The sequence below is a fragment of the Grammomys surdaster genome, unplaced genomic scaffold (assembly GCF_004785775.1).
Source record: "Grammomys surdaster isolate TR1022 unplaced genomic scaffold, NIH_TR_1.0 138, whole genome shotgun sequence".
Taxonomy (NCBI): Eukaryota; Metazoa; Chordata; class Mammalia; order Rodentia; family Muridae; genus Grammomys; species Grammomys surdaster.
The window spans coordinates 9029993-9046496 of record NW_021604596.1 but is presented as its reverse complement, the minus strand read 5'-3'; the positions used below and the strand labels follow the sequence as shown (position 1 = coordinate 9046496).

At 40.1% G+C, this 16504-nt stretch overlaps 1 pseudogene; it reads right to left on the bottom strand.

Annotated features, from left to right (window-relative positions):
• Positions 1 to 2981: 2981 nt before the first annotated feature.
• On the bottom strand, positions 2982 to 13246 carry LOC114617748 (annotated as a pseudogene).
• Between the last annotated feature and the right edge of the window lie 3258 nt (positions 13247 to 16504).

The following is a 16504-nucleotide window of genomic DNA, read 5'->3' as shown; positions in this document are numbered from 1 at the left end:
TTATATGTTTAGTAAATTTTTGGAACTCTTTTTAAAAATCCTTGTTCTTTTTTTTTAACATGTGGCCTCTGAAATATCTATTGTTTAGCTTAGTGGCTGGCTAAGTGATTAATTGAATTTCCTTTTATCTCAGTGTCTTTCAGGCTTTGCCCAAAGGCTCTTTGTATATTTAAAGACATATCTTCAACTGGCAGCAGTGTGATTGACAACCCTGCCTTAACCTTTACTACTTATTTGTGTGGACCTGCAGTATCAGATGAAAGTGAGAGTTTAGAACCTTCTCATGTCTTTCTTGAGCATGTGCACAGCTGTGTATATGCCCATGATCCTATGCATATAGGTAGCTGTCTTGGTTGTCAACATGACTGGATCTGGAATCAAATAAAAGTCAAGCCCACATGGACTTTAGTGATCATCTTGTTTCAAGCAGAAGATTCACCCTAAATGTGGATAAATCTTCTGTTGGCACCTCAGATGAAAGCACATGGAAAGTGGAAGCTTTGTCTGCCCTTACTGTCACTGGCAGATTCATCCATTCTGCTGCTATGGCATTCCTTCACTGATATTATAACCCACTTTTCCAGGAGTCCAACAAAGACAGTATAATAGCAGCTTTTCAGGAATTCTCCTAGCTTCCATCATCAGAGTGGACTTTTTGAGCCATCCAGCTTTGTGAGATGAATAGCTATTGGATTTTTGGCCTCTATAGTATGACTCGGCCATTATCGGACTACTCAGACTATATCACATAAACCAGTATAATAAATACCATTTTAAAATACATTCATTTATTGGTTTATTTCCTCCAGAGAAACCCAAAGTGGCCTTCTAGACTCCAAGAATATGTCTCAGCTCTTCAGAGGCTTCTGGGCATCTTATTTTTAAAATTTTTGTTGTTGTTGTTGTTGATTCAACTCCTTTATCATTTATTCTTTTGGTAAACATCAGATATTATGAGCAAAGCTATCTTGCTCACAACAGTTACACATTCTTTGTTTTACTTTTTACAGGTTATAAATATATGTAAGTACATAAAATTCTTGGCTGAAGACACATTCCAGAATTTTGACATAAATGTTTTCAATCAGGACTAAAAAAAAGCTTGTAGAAGGTCCATCAGACCAGCAGCAGCAAACTTAATTTGCATATGTTGTTTTTAAATTGACATCTACCATTTTTAAAAGACTTTTCCATTTATAGCTTAAATGATAGAAGTAGGCCATATATTTTACTCATAATATACTGACCATTTTAAAATAAGACATATAAACAAAATTAGAAATACATAATTAAGTACATTTGAATTCTTGCCAAAACAATGAAACATTAATGAGTTATTTTAGAGTATCTTTGTTGAAAATAGAATTTTCAATAACTTTCATAATGTTTTGTTATTCCTTAAGGCTGATACTCTAAGATGAAGATAACATTACTTCAAAATAAGTTCAAAGCATTTATTTTACAACTTTATGCTTTTATAAATTTCAGAGTAAAAAAGAATCAAAGGTTACAAAGCAGACACCCTTCAGAATACACTGTGTAGCAGGCAGAGTATGTTTTAGTCAGCTGGAATGATCTCAGAAAGTCCTTGCTCTGCTAACCAGTCTCTGCCAGCTTGCTACATTGTTACCTGCTTTTAACATCATAAGCCCAAATATTACAAACATGATGCTCAATCTTAGTTATAGTTCTAACTCGGAAAAAAAACAGATCACAATAAAAAGTTTCATTTTCATAAATTGATGTGTTTTGTTGGTGCTAGAAATTGACCCAGGAGTCTCATGCACGCTAGGCAAGTACTCTACTAGAGCTGTGTCCCCATCTCATGATACTGTGTTACATAGAAACAGCAAACACACTTGTGTGTGGGCACGACTCTTACAAAGAATCCTGTTCTAAGTGATTAAAAGTCTGAGTACATGAGTCATTCCACATAAAATTCTTCTGTACTGATTTTATCACACAGCTCTCTGCTTCTGAACAGTGGCCTTCAACTTTTCCTATACATAAAATACAATAATCAAACATTTGAGTGAAAAAAGTGATACACTATGTAACGAAATCATTTTTAGCCAGAGTTTTCACAGCATACTAGAAAGTGAGCTCAAGCAGAGATCTTGTTAGGACAGCTGGGAAGACTAAAAAGGGGGAACGTGGCCATGGCCTTTTCTGCGTTACTACAGCACCACCTTGCACAGGTGAGCAATGAGAGGCCACTGGGTGCCTCTCAGTAGGAAGGGTTCTAGAGAAAGCAAAGCAGCTGAGTAGTGGTAGGGAAAGTATAAAAATTCAGTTGTGAAGAGAAACAAGGTTCGAGTCTGGCTGAAAAACCAGCAATGCAGGAGTTACAAACTTTTAAAGCTACACATACACAAAAGGGAAATTTCCAATTTGTTAGAAAGATTCAAAATTGACACAATAAACACCTATTTACCAATGACTTTGTTTCATTTCTTTAACTATACTGATTCTCATATAAGTATTCAAAAATTCTTAATTACTGAAGTAGTTTCTTCTTGGCAGCATAGATATGCTGCATAAAGAGTGGCACACTGTTGACCCTAGTATTACCAAAGTCACTGGGACCACTGTCACTACAATATGTTCCTATGATGACAGAGACCAAGTCTCCAAACTTAAAAAAAATTAAATTGAAATCCTTACTTTTGGAGCATAAAGCTGTAGGGCCAAAATTTAAAACAAAATTTATTCCAAATCAGAATGTGTAGGACAACTAAAATTAATTAGTGCGAAGAGTAACACCTTGGTCTATGAATGATATTCTCCACAATAGACTTTAAATTCTAAAAATGCCACTAAGAGAGCATTGGTTAAAGCTAATCCAACGTATTTCTTAAATGCCTGTTAGTAAGCTTATTCATACAAGTCATTTAAAGTAGCTGTGTTATTCAGTAGCATTTACAACAATCTAGCACTTGGTAGATTGGCACACTCTATAAAACAGTGTAACACTTTGTAAACTAGCTGCAATTTTCAGTAGCTGAGTTCACCAACCATGTAACAGAATTACAATGTTCTCCTAAGCCATACGCATGCCTCATATATACTAGTACTAACGGGTTCCTTGAATACTCTTCACCAACTATAATAGGAGGAGCATCTGCCTGTAGCACCTCGATTGGTGTTTGTAAGATGTGAGACAGAGCTCTTAGCTTGAGCTGACCGCCCATGCCGCTGTGTTTACAATATCGTCACAGTACTTTCCAAACTCTTCTGGAGTGTACATATCCCCTGTATTGGGGTTTGTTAAAAATGGCAGGAAGTCGTCTGAGTGGCTTTGCATGTACTCAGCAGTCTGCCTCCTGAGGGTGGCCACAGTCAGAGCACAGTTTTGATCTCTCAGCTGATCCTCAAGTGCTCCATACATACAGTGACCATCAGATGGAATATGTTTAATTTCCAATTCTCTGGCTGCCAATATTTGAGCAAGGTTTTCACTCTAGATGTCTGGCTTCAGATAAGTTCTCAATTTCAGCCTCAGCTATCCTTTCTTCCCGCTCCTTTTCCAATGCAGCCTTCTTTTCCCGTCTCTTTTGTGTTTTTGAAATCCGAGGTGGTTGATTCTCAAGTACCAAGTCTGAAGTGTTAACAGCAACAGAATCTATCTTACTGTCTTTCAAAGTCAGCTTCAATTGCTCCAGTTCTTTCCTGTGTTTTTGCTCCATTTCTCTCTCCAATTTAGCCACCTCTTCCGTGAGTTGCTTCCTCCTCTTTTTGTCATTTTTGGGAACTGAGTTCTTTATTCCCTGAATTTTGACTTGCAGCTCCTTCTTTTCCTTCCGATGCCTTATCACGAGCCTTAGATGTGATCCTCTTACCCCGTTCTCCCTCACGCAGGAACCCCCTATCCCATCCTCTTCCTTCTACTTCTATGAGGATGTGCCCCCACTCACCCACCCACCCCCACGTCCCCACCCTCACAGCCTTCACAAGACCAAGGATCTCTCCCACTTATGCCCAACAAGGCCATCCTCCCCTACATATACAGCTGTGTGATTGTAGACATTGGCAGTTTGGCCTTGAGATACTTTCTTTTTTTTTTCATCCTCTGAATTGAATTGAAATTTTCTTTATTGCTATTTTTTCAACTTATTTTGGCAATGGAAAGCATTCAGTGTGGCACAGTACACTTGAAGTTTGAAATTAATGAGTTCTCCATTTGCTTTCTTATAAGGGCAATTTTCAACGTCAATCTAGGCTTTATGGTTACGATTTGTTGGAGGAGTGTTGTTTCATCAAGTGGAAATGGGGTGATAGGGACATGTTTACAAATATTAAGGTATGATCCTGTGATGGTGGGCCCATCCATATAACCTAAAAGGGGAAGGTCAGGCCAGGAACAGGTTTTGGCACTCCTGCCATCCTTTTTGATCAGATGTCCCTATACCTTGAGCCTTAAGAGATGTGCATCCTCAGATCACAGGGCTTCAGGTATCAGCCATCACAAGGTCTTTCTTCTGTGCTCTTGGATGTTCTCATTAAAATAGATGCCTTATTGAGTTTGAAGAGTTTGAATGAGCTTGAAATTTCATCAATTTTAAGAGAGTCTGGTCTTTCCCTTCATATTGTTAATCCTCCAAGCAATAATTGACTATAGTTTTCTATAGTTGAATTACATTATTTAAAACTCCTCAATATTATCCCACTGTGCTCCTATGCCTCAGTGGAGTAGAGAACAGGCATTTAATTTATTCAGATAGTATGTACCAGTAAAAAGCAGTCTTTTCTTTTTTTCAACATTTTATTTACTTACATTTCCCCTTTCCTCCCTTGCCCCATTAATCTCCTATCCCATCCCTACTCCTCCTTTTTTGCCTTTATACTGTTTAAATTACATGCAAGTATTAAGGTCAGTTCTAGGTTGAGGAACTAGCAATACAATACATGCAAGTAGTCAAGGAACAAGCAAGACTATAAACCCAGATAGTCAAAGAATGTGCAGGACAATAAACAGAGTCCTGTGATCACTCCTGTGATCACTATTTCTAAGGGCTTATTAGGATGACCAAAATATCTGAGCCTATTTTCTTGTCCTAGCCCAAAGTTATTTTCATTCCTGAAGCCTACTTCTTTGTTCTAGCTTAAGATTTAGATTCCTGCCTATAATTACTTCTTTGTTCTAGCCTAGGATTTATATTTCTGCTTGAAGTTACTTCTTTGTTCTAGCCTAATGTCAGATTCCTGCCTGCAGTCCATTTCCTTGGCCTTGGCCTATGTCCTATCCCTGCCAAGCAGCCTCAAAAGCTCCACATCTCCCCCCCCCCTTTTTTTATTGCATAAACCAGACTGAGCCTGTCTTAGATCATTCTGACAAGAATGCTTTCCTTACCCATCATGGAATATGCATTATCATAAGCAATGCACTTCAGTCTTAGGTTGGTAAGGCTCTGTGCAGAATCTTATCCATCCTTGGCTTGCCAGCTTGTTAAATTAATAGCTCTTTCTGGGGGTCCAGTTTCAGTTTCAAGTCTACTTTGGCTGCCAGCCTGTTGATGTAGTTAGAGACAATCTTTAACACAAGGGGCAGGAATAAGAGTATTCCCAGGACAAGAAGGGCTAGCATGATAAAACTATATATGCCATTCCTGAGGTTTGACAAAAATGGAAATACTGACCTCAGGCCCTGGATAATTTTATGGGCATTATCTGCAGCATCAAAGCTCAACAGAGCAGCATTCTTTAAATTCGTAATCTCACTATGCAAAGTTAACACACCCAGAGAGGTGTTAGGATTGTGTCTTTAAACTTTTTTCTAATTATAATGACAATCATTGTAAATTTTAGAAGTAACACTACTCCAGTGATATTTGTCATGACACTTGGTCTGAAGTTCCCTTTGTTTGTTGCATCTTTGTGTGGTTTTGGTATCAGCATAACTGTGGCTTCATAGAATGAATTGGGTGGTGTTCCTTCTGTTTCTATTTTGTGGAAGAGTTTGAAGAGAATTGGAATTAGGTCTTCTTTGAAGGTCTGATAGAACTCTGCACTAAAACCATCCAGTCCTGGGCTTTTTTTGGTGTGGAGACTTTTAATGACTGCTTCTATTAGTTTCAGGGTTATGGGACTGTTTAGATGATTTATCTGGTCCTGACTTAATTTTGGTAACTAGTATCTGTCTAGAAAATTGTCCGTTTCATCCAGATTTTCCATTTTGGTTGAGTATAGACTTTTGTAGTAGGTCCGTTGATTTTTTTTTTAATTTCCTCGGTTTCTGTTGTTATGTCACCCTTTTCAGTTCTGATTTTATTAATTTGGATACTGTGTCTCTGCCCTCTGATTAGTCTGGCTGAGGGTTTATCTATCTTGTTGATTTTCTCAAAGAACCAGCTCCTGGTTTTATTGATTCTTTGTATAGTTCTTTTTGTTTCTACTTGGTTGATTTCAGCCCTGAGTTTGATTACTTTCCTGCCTTCTACTCCTCTTTGGTGTGTTTGCTTCTTTTTGTTCTAGAGCTTTCAGTGTGTTGTCAAGCTGCTAGTGTATGCTCTTTCCAGTTTCTTTTTGTAGGCAATTAGAGCTATGAGTTTTCCTCTTAGCACTGCTTTCATTGTGTCCCATAAGTTTTGGTATGATGTATCTTCATTTTCATTAAATTCTAAAAAGTCTTTAATTTCTTCATTTCTTCTCTGACCAAGTTATCATTGAGTAGAACATTGTTTAGTTTTCGTGTGTATGTGAGCTTTCCATTGTTTTTGTCGTTATTTAAGACCAGCCTTAGTCCATGGTGATCTGATAGGATACATGGGTTTATTTCAATCTTCTTTTATCTGTTGAGGCCTGTTTTGTGACCAATTATGTGGTCAGTTTTGGAGAAGGTACTGTGAGGTTCTGAGAAGAAGGTATATTCTTTTGTTTTGGGATGAAATGTTCTATAGTTATCTGCTAAATCATTTGGTTCATAACTTCTCTTAGTTTCACTGTGCCTCTGTTTAGTTTCTGTTTCCATGATCTGTCCATTGCTGAGAGTGGGGTGTTGAAGTCTCCCACAATTATTGTGTGAGGTGCAGTGTGTTCTTTGAGCTTTAGTAAAGTTTCTTTTATGAAAGTGGGTGCCCTTGCGATGGGAGCATAGATGTCCAGAATTGAGAGTTCATTTTGGTTGATCTTTACGTTGATGAGTATGATGTGTCCTTCCTTATCGTTTTTGATAGCTTTAAGTTGAAAGTCGATTTTATTTGATATTAGAATAGCTAGTCCAGCTTGTTTCTTAGGACCATTTGCTTGAAAATTTGTTTTCTAGCCTTTTACTCTGAGGTAGTGTCTGTCTTTGTCACTGAAGTGCATTTCCTGTATGCAGCAAAATGCTGAGTCCTGTTTGTGTATCCAGTCCATTAGTCTATGTGTTTTTATTTGGGAATTGAGTCCATTGATGTTAAGAGATATTAAGGAAAGGTGATTGTTGCTTCCTATTATTTTTGTTATTAGTGGTGGTATTATGTTTGTGTGTCTATCTTATTTTGGATTTGTTGAAAGAAGATTACTTTCTTGCTCTTTCTAGGGTATAATTTTCCTCCTTGTATTGGAGTTTTCCCTTTATTATTCTTTGTAGTGCTTGGTTTCTGGAAAGATAGTGTGTAAATTTGGTTTTCCCATGGAATATCTCCATGTATGGTAATTGAGATTTTTGCTGTGTATATTAGCCTGGGTTGACATTTGTGTTCTCTTAGGGTCTGTATGACATCTGTCCAGGATCTTCTGGCTTTTACAGTTTCTGGTGAGAAGTCAGGTGTAATCCTGATAGGTCTGCCTTTATATGTTACTTGTCCTTTTCCCCTCACCACTTTTAATATTCTTTCTTTGTTTTGTGCATTTGGTGTTTTGATTATTATGTGATGGGAGGTATTTTTTTTTTCTGATCTAGTCTATTTGGAGTTCTGTAGGCTTCTTCTATGTTTATAGGCATCTTTTTCTTTAGGTTAGGGAAGTTTTTTTCCATAATTTTGTTGAAGATATTTACTAGCCCTTTAAGTTGGGAGTCTTCACTCTCTTCTATACTTATTATCCTTAGGTTTGGTCTTCTCATTGTGTCCTGGATTTCCTGGATATTTTGGGTTAGGAGCTTTTTGCACTTTGCATTTTCTTTGACAGTTGTGTCAATATTTTCTATGATATCTTCTGCACCTGAGGTTCTCCCTTCTATCTTTTGTGTTCTATTGGTGATGCTTGCATCTATGAATCCTCCTCATTTCTTCCCTAGGTTTTCTATCTCCAGTGTAGTTTCCCTTTGTGATTTCTTTATTGTTTCTACTTCTGTTTTTATCCTGGATGGTTTTGTTCAATTCCTTCACCTGTTTGGTTGTGTTTTCTTGTAAGTATTTAAGGGATTTTTGTGATTCCTATTTAAGGGCTTCTACCTGTTTACCTGTGTTCTCCTCAATTTCTTTGAGAATGTTATTTATGTCCTTCTTAAAGTCCTCTATCATCATCATTAGAAGTGATTTTAAATCTGAATCTTGCCTTTCCAGTGTGATGGGGTTTTCCAAACTTGCTATGGTGGGAGAACTAGGTTCTGATGATGCCAAATACCCTTGGTTACTGATGCTTATGTTCTTGTGCTTGCCTTTTGCTATCTGGTTATCTTTAGTGCTACCTACACTCACTGTTTCTGACTGGTGCTTGTCTTTCCTGTTATTTTGGTTGTTTCAAAACTCCTTAGTGTCCAGCTGTCTCTGTGATCCTGTGATCCTGGGTTTAAGAGATCCTGGCAATCAGGCTGCCTCTGGGATCCAGAAATCTTGTTGTGACCAACCTCCTTAGATCCAGTGATCCTATGATCCTATGTTCTGGAGCATGTTAGAGCTCCTGGGAGTCTAGCCTCCTCTAGGTTTTGTGGAATTGAGTGCAGAGCTGACTCTCAAGATCTACTCAGTGCTCAGCTACAGACTGTAAGGAACTAGCCCCTGGCCAGGAGTGAGTTCCTGGGTCCTCGTGGGTCCCAGTCACTCCCTGTTTGGGGCATGTGTTGCTCCCCTCTTACCTAAAATCCTGGGCAGATTAGAGTACTAATTTCAGCACTAATTTTGAGCAAATTAGAAAATCCCCAGTCCTCCAAGTAATTTGTTGTTTTGTGTTGGAAACTCATCCTAATAGTGAGTGATACCCTCTGAGGCTGTGCAGTGATACTTGGCTATCTGTATGTGTGTTCTTCTTATATCCAATAGGTTCTAGTTAGGTCTTGTGGCCCCAGAGCAATCATAGCTCTCAGGAAGGTGCACTGAGAGGATTATGAGTTTGAAAATTTGAGTTTGAAGTAACCTACTACTAAAATTTGAGTTTGAAGTAACCTGAGCTACACAGCAAGACAATATCTTAGGAAAAAATGGGCTGTTAAGATCTTGAAGAAATTGATCTTGCATATACACATGGTGGAAGGGAAAAAAAACCAATGCCCATAAATTATCCTCTGACTTATAGACACTGTGGCACATGTGCACCCTACTCCCACAAGTAAATAAATAAATAAATAAATAAATAAATAATCTAAAACAGGAAATTTCAGTGCTTTGGCCCGGGAACAGAACACCTCCTAGGAATCTGGTAAGAAAAAGCTCGTGGAGATCTCAGAGGCTTTGGTCAGATCCTCAATATACAGGATGTTTGATACAGAAACAAAGGCACACATTAGTGGATTGTTAATGTATTTTTGTCTTAGATATACCATATTCCAATAACATCTTAGCAGAGACAAAGGTTCATAATTTTACAAAGGAGAGCAGAGTACAGAATGGTGTTTGTAATAGAGCAGTTAAAGTCTTGCTCCTTGCTCAAAATCATTTTACCATGAATATGAGGGAGGCCATCCACTTTCCACCCCCCGCAGCATTCTGATCTTCAGAGAACCACCCCTGTGGTACTGCAAAGTTGTGCCTCTCTCCGCCATGATAAAGAAGGGATGCCGAGTTGAAGGTCTGATTCCAGTGTGACAAACCACTTCTACAATTTCTATTTTGTAAAATTCTTGGTTGACAAAGTCTTTGCTTCCAACATAGAAGGCAGAGGTAGCTCAGGCCCCCTTCGAGTGCAAAGCTCTACAAGTGAGCTGAGTTGCAGGAAAGTGTCTTCAGCTGCTTCTGCTTTTATAGTTGAATCTGTAATGTGGTAATTACAACCCATCACCAAATAGAGCTTGTGTCAAGACTTAATACATGCTTGGGCTCACAGCCTGCTATTTTCTGATCCAACTCTTTCTCCCATCCCGTATTTAAACTTTAAGTAGCAGTTTATGTTTCCTCCCCTTGTTCTGTTTGATGAATTTTCACTTTTTAAAGCTAAGCTCAGACATTCCTCTTCTGCCATCATGTGGTAGGTCTGTAAATGTATCAGATTTACTTATTTTAAAAAATTATGGCAAGGTTCAGGGTACCCTCACTTTCTTATTAATTAATTTTTATGTTTGTTTGTTTGTATTTGTTTTCACAGGTCTGAATGTTTGTATGTATAGGTATGTGTGCATATATATGCATATGTTTATGTGTGTGGAGGCAAGAGGGCATCAGTTGGTTGCAGATATAATCTGCCTTGGTTTTGGGACAGTCTATCTCATTGGCCTGGTTTTGCTCAATTAAGCTAAGCTGTCTGGAGATCAAGCACTAGGGATCCAAAGTGTGTGCCACCACACTGAGCTTTCAATCTGCATTCTGGAGATTGAACTCGGATTCTTGTTTGAGTAGCAAGAACTTAATTAGCTGAGCTATCCCTCCATCCAGGTAGATATTTTTATAAGGTGAAATTAACTAATTAATTTGCTGGTGTGAATTTGTAATCCCAACACTCTTATGGTGATATGAGATGTGAAGACAGAATTTCCTGGAAGCTTGTGGGACAGCTACAGCCCAACAGGAATAAGAAGAGATTCCTTGCCTCAAAAACAAGGTAGGAGAAGAGAATTGATTCCTGAAAGTTGCCCTACAACTTCTACATGCACCCTGTGACAAGTGCACATATGCCCATATGAACACACACATACCATACACACACCCATTACAATAATAAAAACATCAAAAATACCCCCCATAGCCAATGAGGTAACACTTCTTAGCGAATTGTCTATTGAGGTTTTGTCTTTGTTAAATTTATGCTAATTAGCTGTAATGTTTCTATTAACCAACATTTATGAATTTGCTTTTTGAACATATATCTAAATGCTGGTAATAGTCACAAGCCTGTTCCCATGCTTCAGGTCTGAGGTTAGTAAATCCTTTCCATCATTGCACTGGAGCCACAGCAGGTGATGTAGTCCAGTGTAAGTGTGGCTGCATTGACACCCATGCTAGAAACACTGTCAGAACCAGCAAGAACTTACGCATAGTTTGGAAGTTGGGGCATGTGTTAAGCTTTGTGGATTCTCTTTATTTGTTTCTGAGGAATGGTATCTGAACCACACCAAAAAGGGCAGAGTGCTCTGTTTTTACTAATGTAAGTAACTTCTAAATATTCCTTCTATATATATATATATGTATATATATAATTGTACATTTATATACATATATGTATTAAAATGATTTTTGTGTCTACCTCTTTTTTTCTAGGTAAAACAGTTATTTTTATGTTACTGCTGTAATTTTAAGGTTTCCAAAAAAGCTGAGTTTGCTTGCCTTTGTCTTCAAGGCCTTCTTGAAAGAATAATCTCAATCTGTTGTGTGATTTTCCTTACAGAATCCTAGGACAGGCATTTCCACAAAGTCTATTTTGTCACAGGCTTTAACTCTGTTCTAGAATTATGTAATGGTTAGGTGTTTTTGTTTTATGAGTTTTAAAATTGTAAGTTGAAATATGAAAACTGGAAATACAGCTCAGCAGTAGAGTGCTTGTCTAGTAAGTGGGGAGGCCTTTGGTTCAACCCCTAGTACTGTAAGACTCAGTCAATGTATCAGTTGATTGATCAGTCTAGGTCTGGTTGCTCTGGTGGAACAGTCCTCTAAATCTCAGCACAGGGGTGGTTCAGGCAGGAGAATGAGGAATTCAAGGTCATCTTCAGCTATGTAGTGAACTTGTACTTGAGACCTACTTAGGCTAAGTGAGGCTCTGTTTAAAAATAAACTAAGCAATAAAAAAAGTGAAACGTGCATCATTGAAATTAGTAGCAAAAAGTTTAATTTAAAAGAAAATAAACATTACATTTTATGAGATTCTTAAAAGGTTTACCAGCAGATGGCATCACAGTCTTAAATATTGCTGCTAATAGGACATAATTTACACCAGCTGGAAATAGTTAACACCATCGAGTAAATGAAGTTTTGTTCACGTGACTTTCCAGTACTGAATCCAGTACAGTAATGAAAATTATAACTTAAAAATACTCCTATTAACATACAATTTAATAAAATTGAACTAAACTGCTTATGCACATATAATCTATAAGCACTACTAATTCATAAGCTTCAAAATATTCTTTTAATTGTCAGGATGCTGTTTGCCAGGAGAATCCTAAAACCATGCCTTGTCCAGGCAGTTAAAACATTCTAATGGACTTTTGGCAAGCAGCTGCTTTTAGAACAGGACAGTTGTGTAACCAGAAGAGCTTCCATCTATGATATAATTTTAAATTATTTAAACTCTACTGCCATCTCCTATAAGCTACACTTATAATGTACAAAATGGCATCTCTTTCTTGTGCTCACTGCCAGCTGCTGCATGGCAGACAAGTTATGAGGCCAGCTGACCCTCAAAGGCAGCTCACCTGTAGCCCTGGCATCAGGGTCCCCTCTACCGTGCTGCCCAGGTGAGGCGCAGGGCCTAGTCTCCTGATTCGGTCAGGTCAGGGGCAGGGCGAGCTCTCCTGCTCTCATGACCCCATTGGGGCCAACTCTCTTGCTTCCCACCAATGGTGAGAGCAAAAGAGAGGAGAAGGTATCTGTCCCTTGCTGATGCCACTGCACAGCAGACAGGAGGCAGAGTCTACTCTCCCGTGCTCATTCCCTCTGGGCCAACTCTCCTGAAATGCCCATATCCAGGGCCAGCTCTACTGTGCTGTCCAGGAGAGGGTCAGGGCCACTTCTTCTGCTCTTATAGTACCAGGTTTCCCGACCACTGCAGGTATTAATGGGCAGGATCGGAAGAGGGTATCTCTTTCTTGTCTATGTCTCATATGGGAGACGAGTGGCAAGGCTACCTCTCCTATGCTCGTATCCTTAGGTTGGCTTACCTGCAACTCCCACAATGTGTAGGACCTGTTCTCCCCAGTACTGTGGCTAGCTAGAGATAGGGTCAGCTCTCCTGCTGTCATGCCTTCAAGGCCAACTCTCCCAAGATGCCCTGATGAGGGGTGGGGCCAGTTCTGCGTATTCCTCAGGTGTCAATATGTCTCTGGGTATCAGCTTAGACCAGGGACATCTGGCTGGCCTTTGGTGGTAACAGACAGGTGCTGCAGGGCCATGGATCCAGACATGTTCCCAGGTGGCATCACTGGCTACTCACATCAGGCTGTTTCTCACTATCCTCGTCTCCAGTTCTGCCTCTCTTCATCATGTCGTTCTCTGCCATTTTTCTACCACTTACTTATTCCTCTTAGTAGTGCCCTGGTGTCTGAGTGTCTGGGGTCATCTCAGGAGTGGTCTCAGGAGTGTTATGTCCCACTCCTGCATTATCTGCCCACCTGTTCTTGCACAGTGCTGGACTGCTGGTCGTCTCAAGCTAGCTCCCTGTCTGGACCCCATTGCACCAGTCTGGTGGTCGTCTTGAGCGCCTTCCTTGCCTGGCCAACCCGAGTGGCCCCTACAGTCCCAGGCAGGGTTCTTCTAGTCTCCAGCTTACTCCCCATCCTGGGAGCCTGTTTGGGTCTGCCTGGTCATCTGTTTGAGTCAGGACTGGTGGTCATCTCAGATTGCTCAGATGTTGACAGTCCAGACAACATTGAGTATAGACATTGCTTTTCCCTTTCTGCCATCTACAGACATTCGACACAGCAGCTATACCTGCAACACCACTTATCAATTTACATATGTTTAACAATTCCTGCTTCTCTATGCAAGTGTTTTTGATACCAGAAGGTACTCTGCATGCTACCAAAGGAGAAACATAAACACCGACTCAGGATACCTTTGATAAAGGTATGCTAATGTAATAGTGGGACATAGCTTGTGGGAGTAACCAACCAATATCCGATTTGATTTAAGGACCACTCCATGAAATGGATACCTGATGCTGCTTGGGTGACTTGAGCCCGAGACTAGATAGCTCAGAGACCCACGCTAAACCCAAATACTACTGTTAACCAAACCAAACCAAACCAAACCAAACCCCCAAACCCAAACCCAAACCCAACCAAACCAAACCCAAACCCCCAAACCCCCAAAACAACACCCAAACACCCAAAAACACCCAAACACCCAAACACCCAAACACCCAAAAACACCCAAACACCCAAACACCCAAAACACCCAAAACACACAAACACCCAAACAAACACCCAAACAACACCCAAACAACACCCAAACAACACCCCAAAACACCCAAACCCAAACCCAAACCCAAACCCAAAACAACCAATCCAAACCAAACCAAACCAAACCACCAAACCAAACCAAACCAAACCAAACCAAACCAAACCAAACCAAACCAAACCAACCAAACCAAACCAAACCAAACCAAACCAAACCAAACCAAACCAACCAAACCAAACCAAACCCATAGCAATAAAATGACATTCTGCTATACTCATAATCAGTGTCTTGCTCAGCCATCATCAGGGAAGTTTCCATCTGTAGTAGATGAGAAGAGATACAGAGAGACACACAGCCAGACAATATGCAGAATGAGAGATCTTGGAACACTCAGCTCTAAATAAAATGTCTCCATCAAATTCTTCCTCTCAGGGCTCCGGCAACCCTGTGGAAGAGGAGACAGAAAGAAGAAAGAAAAGAGCCAGAGGGGATGGAGGACACCAAGAAAACAAGGCCATCTAAATACAACAGGGTCAAAGTTCGTCTGAAGTCACAGAATTGGAAGTAACTAGCATAGATAGGTCCTGCATAGGTCTACAGCAGATGGGGGTCCTAGAATTGCAAGAGTGGACACATGTCCCTACCTCCCAACCCTGAAGCTATATCTTCAAGTGATAACCACTTGCAAATGAAAATTTAGTTTTCTTCAAGGAGTCTTCCTGGGGAAACAAGGTATTCTTTCTGGTTTTGCATTTTTCATTTTTTTTTTATTGGATGATTTATTTACATTTCCTATGTTGTCCCCTTACCCCATCCCCCACCACCCCCTCGGAACCCCCAATCCCCTCGCCCCTTCTCCTTCTTCTCTGTGGATGTAACCTCTATCTACCCCCCCTCCCACCTCCCCACCCTCAAAATTCCCACCCCCTGGGGCATCCAGCCTTCATGAGGTCAAGGTTCTCTTCTTCCACCTATGCCCAGCAGGGCCCTCCACTTTTACATATTCAGCTGAAGCCCTGGATCCCCCCCTAAGTGCTCCCAGGCTGGTGGTTTAGACCCTGGGAGCTGTGGTTGGTTGGTATTGTTGCTCTCCTCATGGTGCCATAAATCCTTTCAGCTCCTTCAGTCTTCACTCTAACTCCTCTATTGAGAACCCCATGATCAGTTCAATGGCTAGTTGTGAGCATCTGCCTCTGAATATGTCTGACTCTTGAAGGCCTCTGAGGAGATATCCATATCAGGCTCTTATCAGCATGCACTTCCTGTCTTCCACATCAGCATCTACCTTTGGTGATTGCACATGGGATAGATACTCAGGTGGAGTGGTCTTGAGACGGCCCCTCCTTCAGTTTCTGTCCCTCACTTTGTCTCCATATTTGCTCCCTTGAGTATTTTGTTGCTCCTTCTAAGAAGGACCGAGTCACCCTCACTTGGTCTTCCTTCTTTATGGGCTTCATGTGGCCTGTGAGTTGCATCTTGGGCATTTCAAGGTTCTAGGCTAATATCCAATAATCAGTGAGTGAATACCATGTGTGTTCTTTTGTGATTGGCTTACCTCACTCAGGATGATAATTTCTAGTTCCATCCATTTACCTAGGAACCTCTCGAATTCATTGTTTTTAATAGCTGAGTAATACTCCATTGTGTAAATATACCACATTTTTTGAATCTATTCCTCAGTTGAAGGACATCTGGGTTCTTTCCAGCTCCTGGCTATTATAAATAAGGCTGCTATGAACATAGTTGAGCATATGTCCTTATTATATGTTCGAGCATCTTCTGGGTATATGCCTAGGAGTGGTATAGCTGGATCCTCGGGTAATGCTATGTCCAATTTTCTGAGGAACCACCAGACTGATTTCCAAAGTGGTTGCACTATCTTGCAGTCCCACCAACAATGGAGGAGTGTTCCTCTTTCTCCACACCCTCGCCAGCATCTACTATCACCTGAGTTTTTAATCTTAGCCATTCTGACTGGTGTGAGATGGAATCTCAGGGTTGTTTTGATTTGCATTTCCCTGATGACTAAGGATGCTGAACATTTCTTTAGATGCTTCTCGGCCATTCGAGTTTCTTCTGTTGAAAATTCTTTGTTAAGCTCT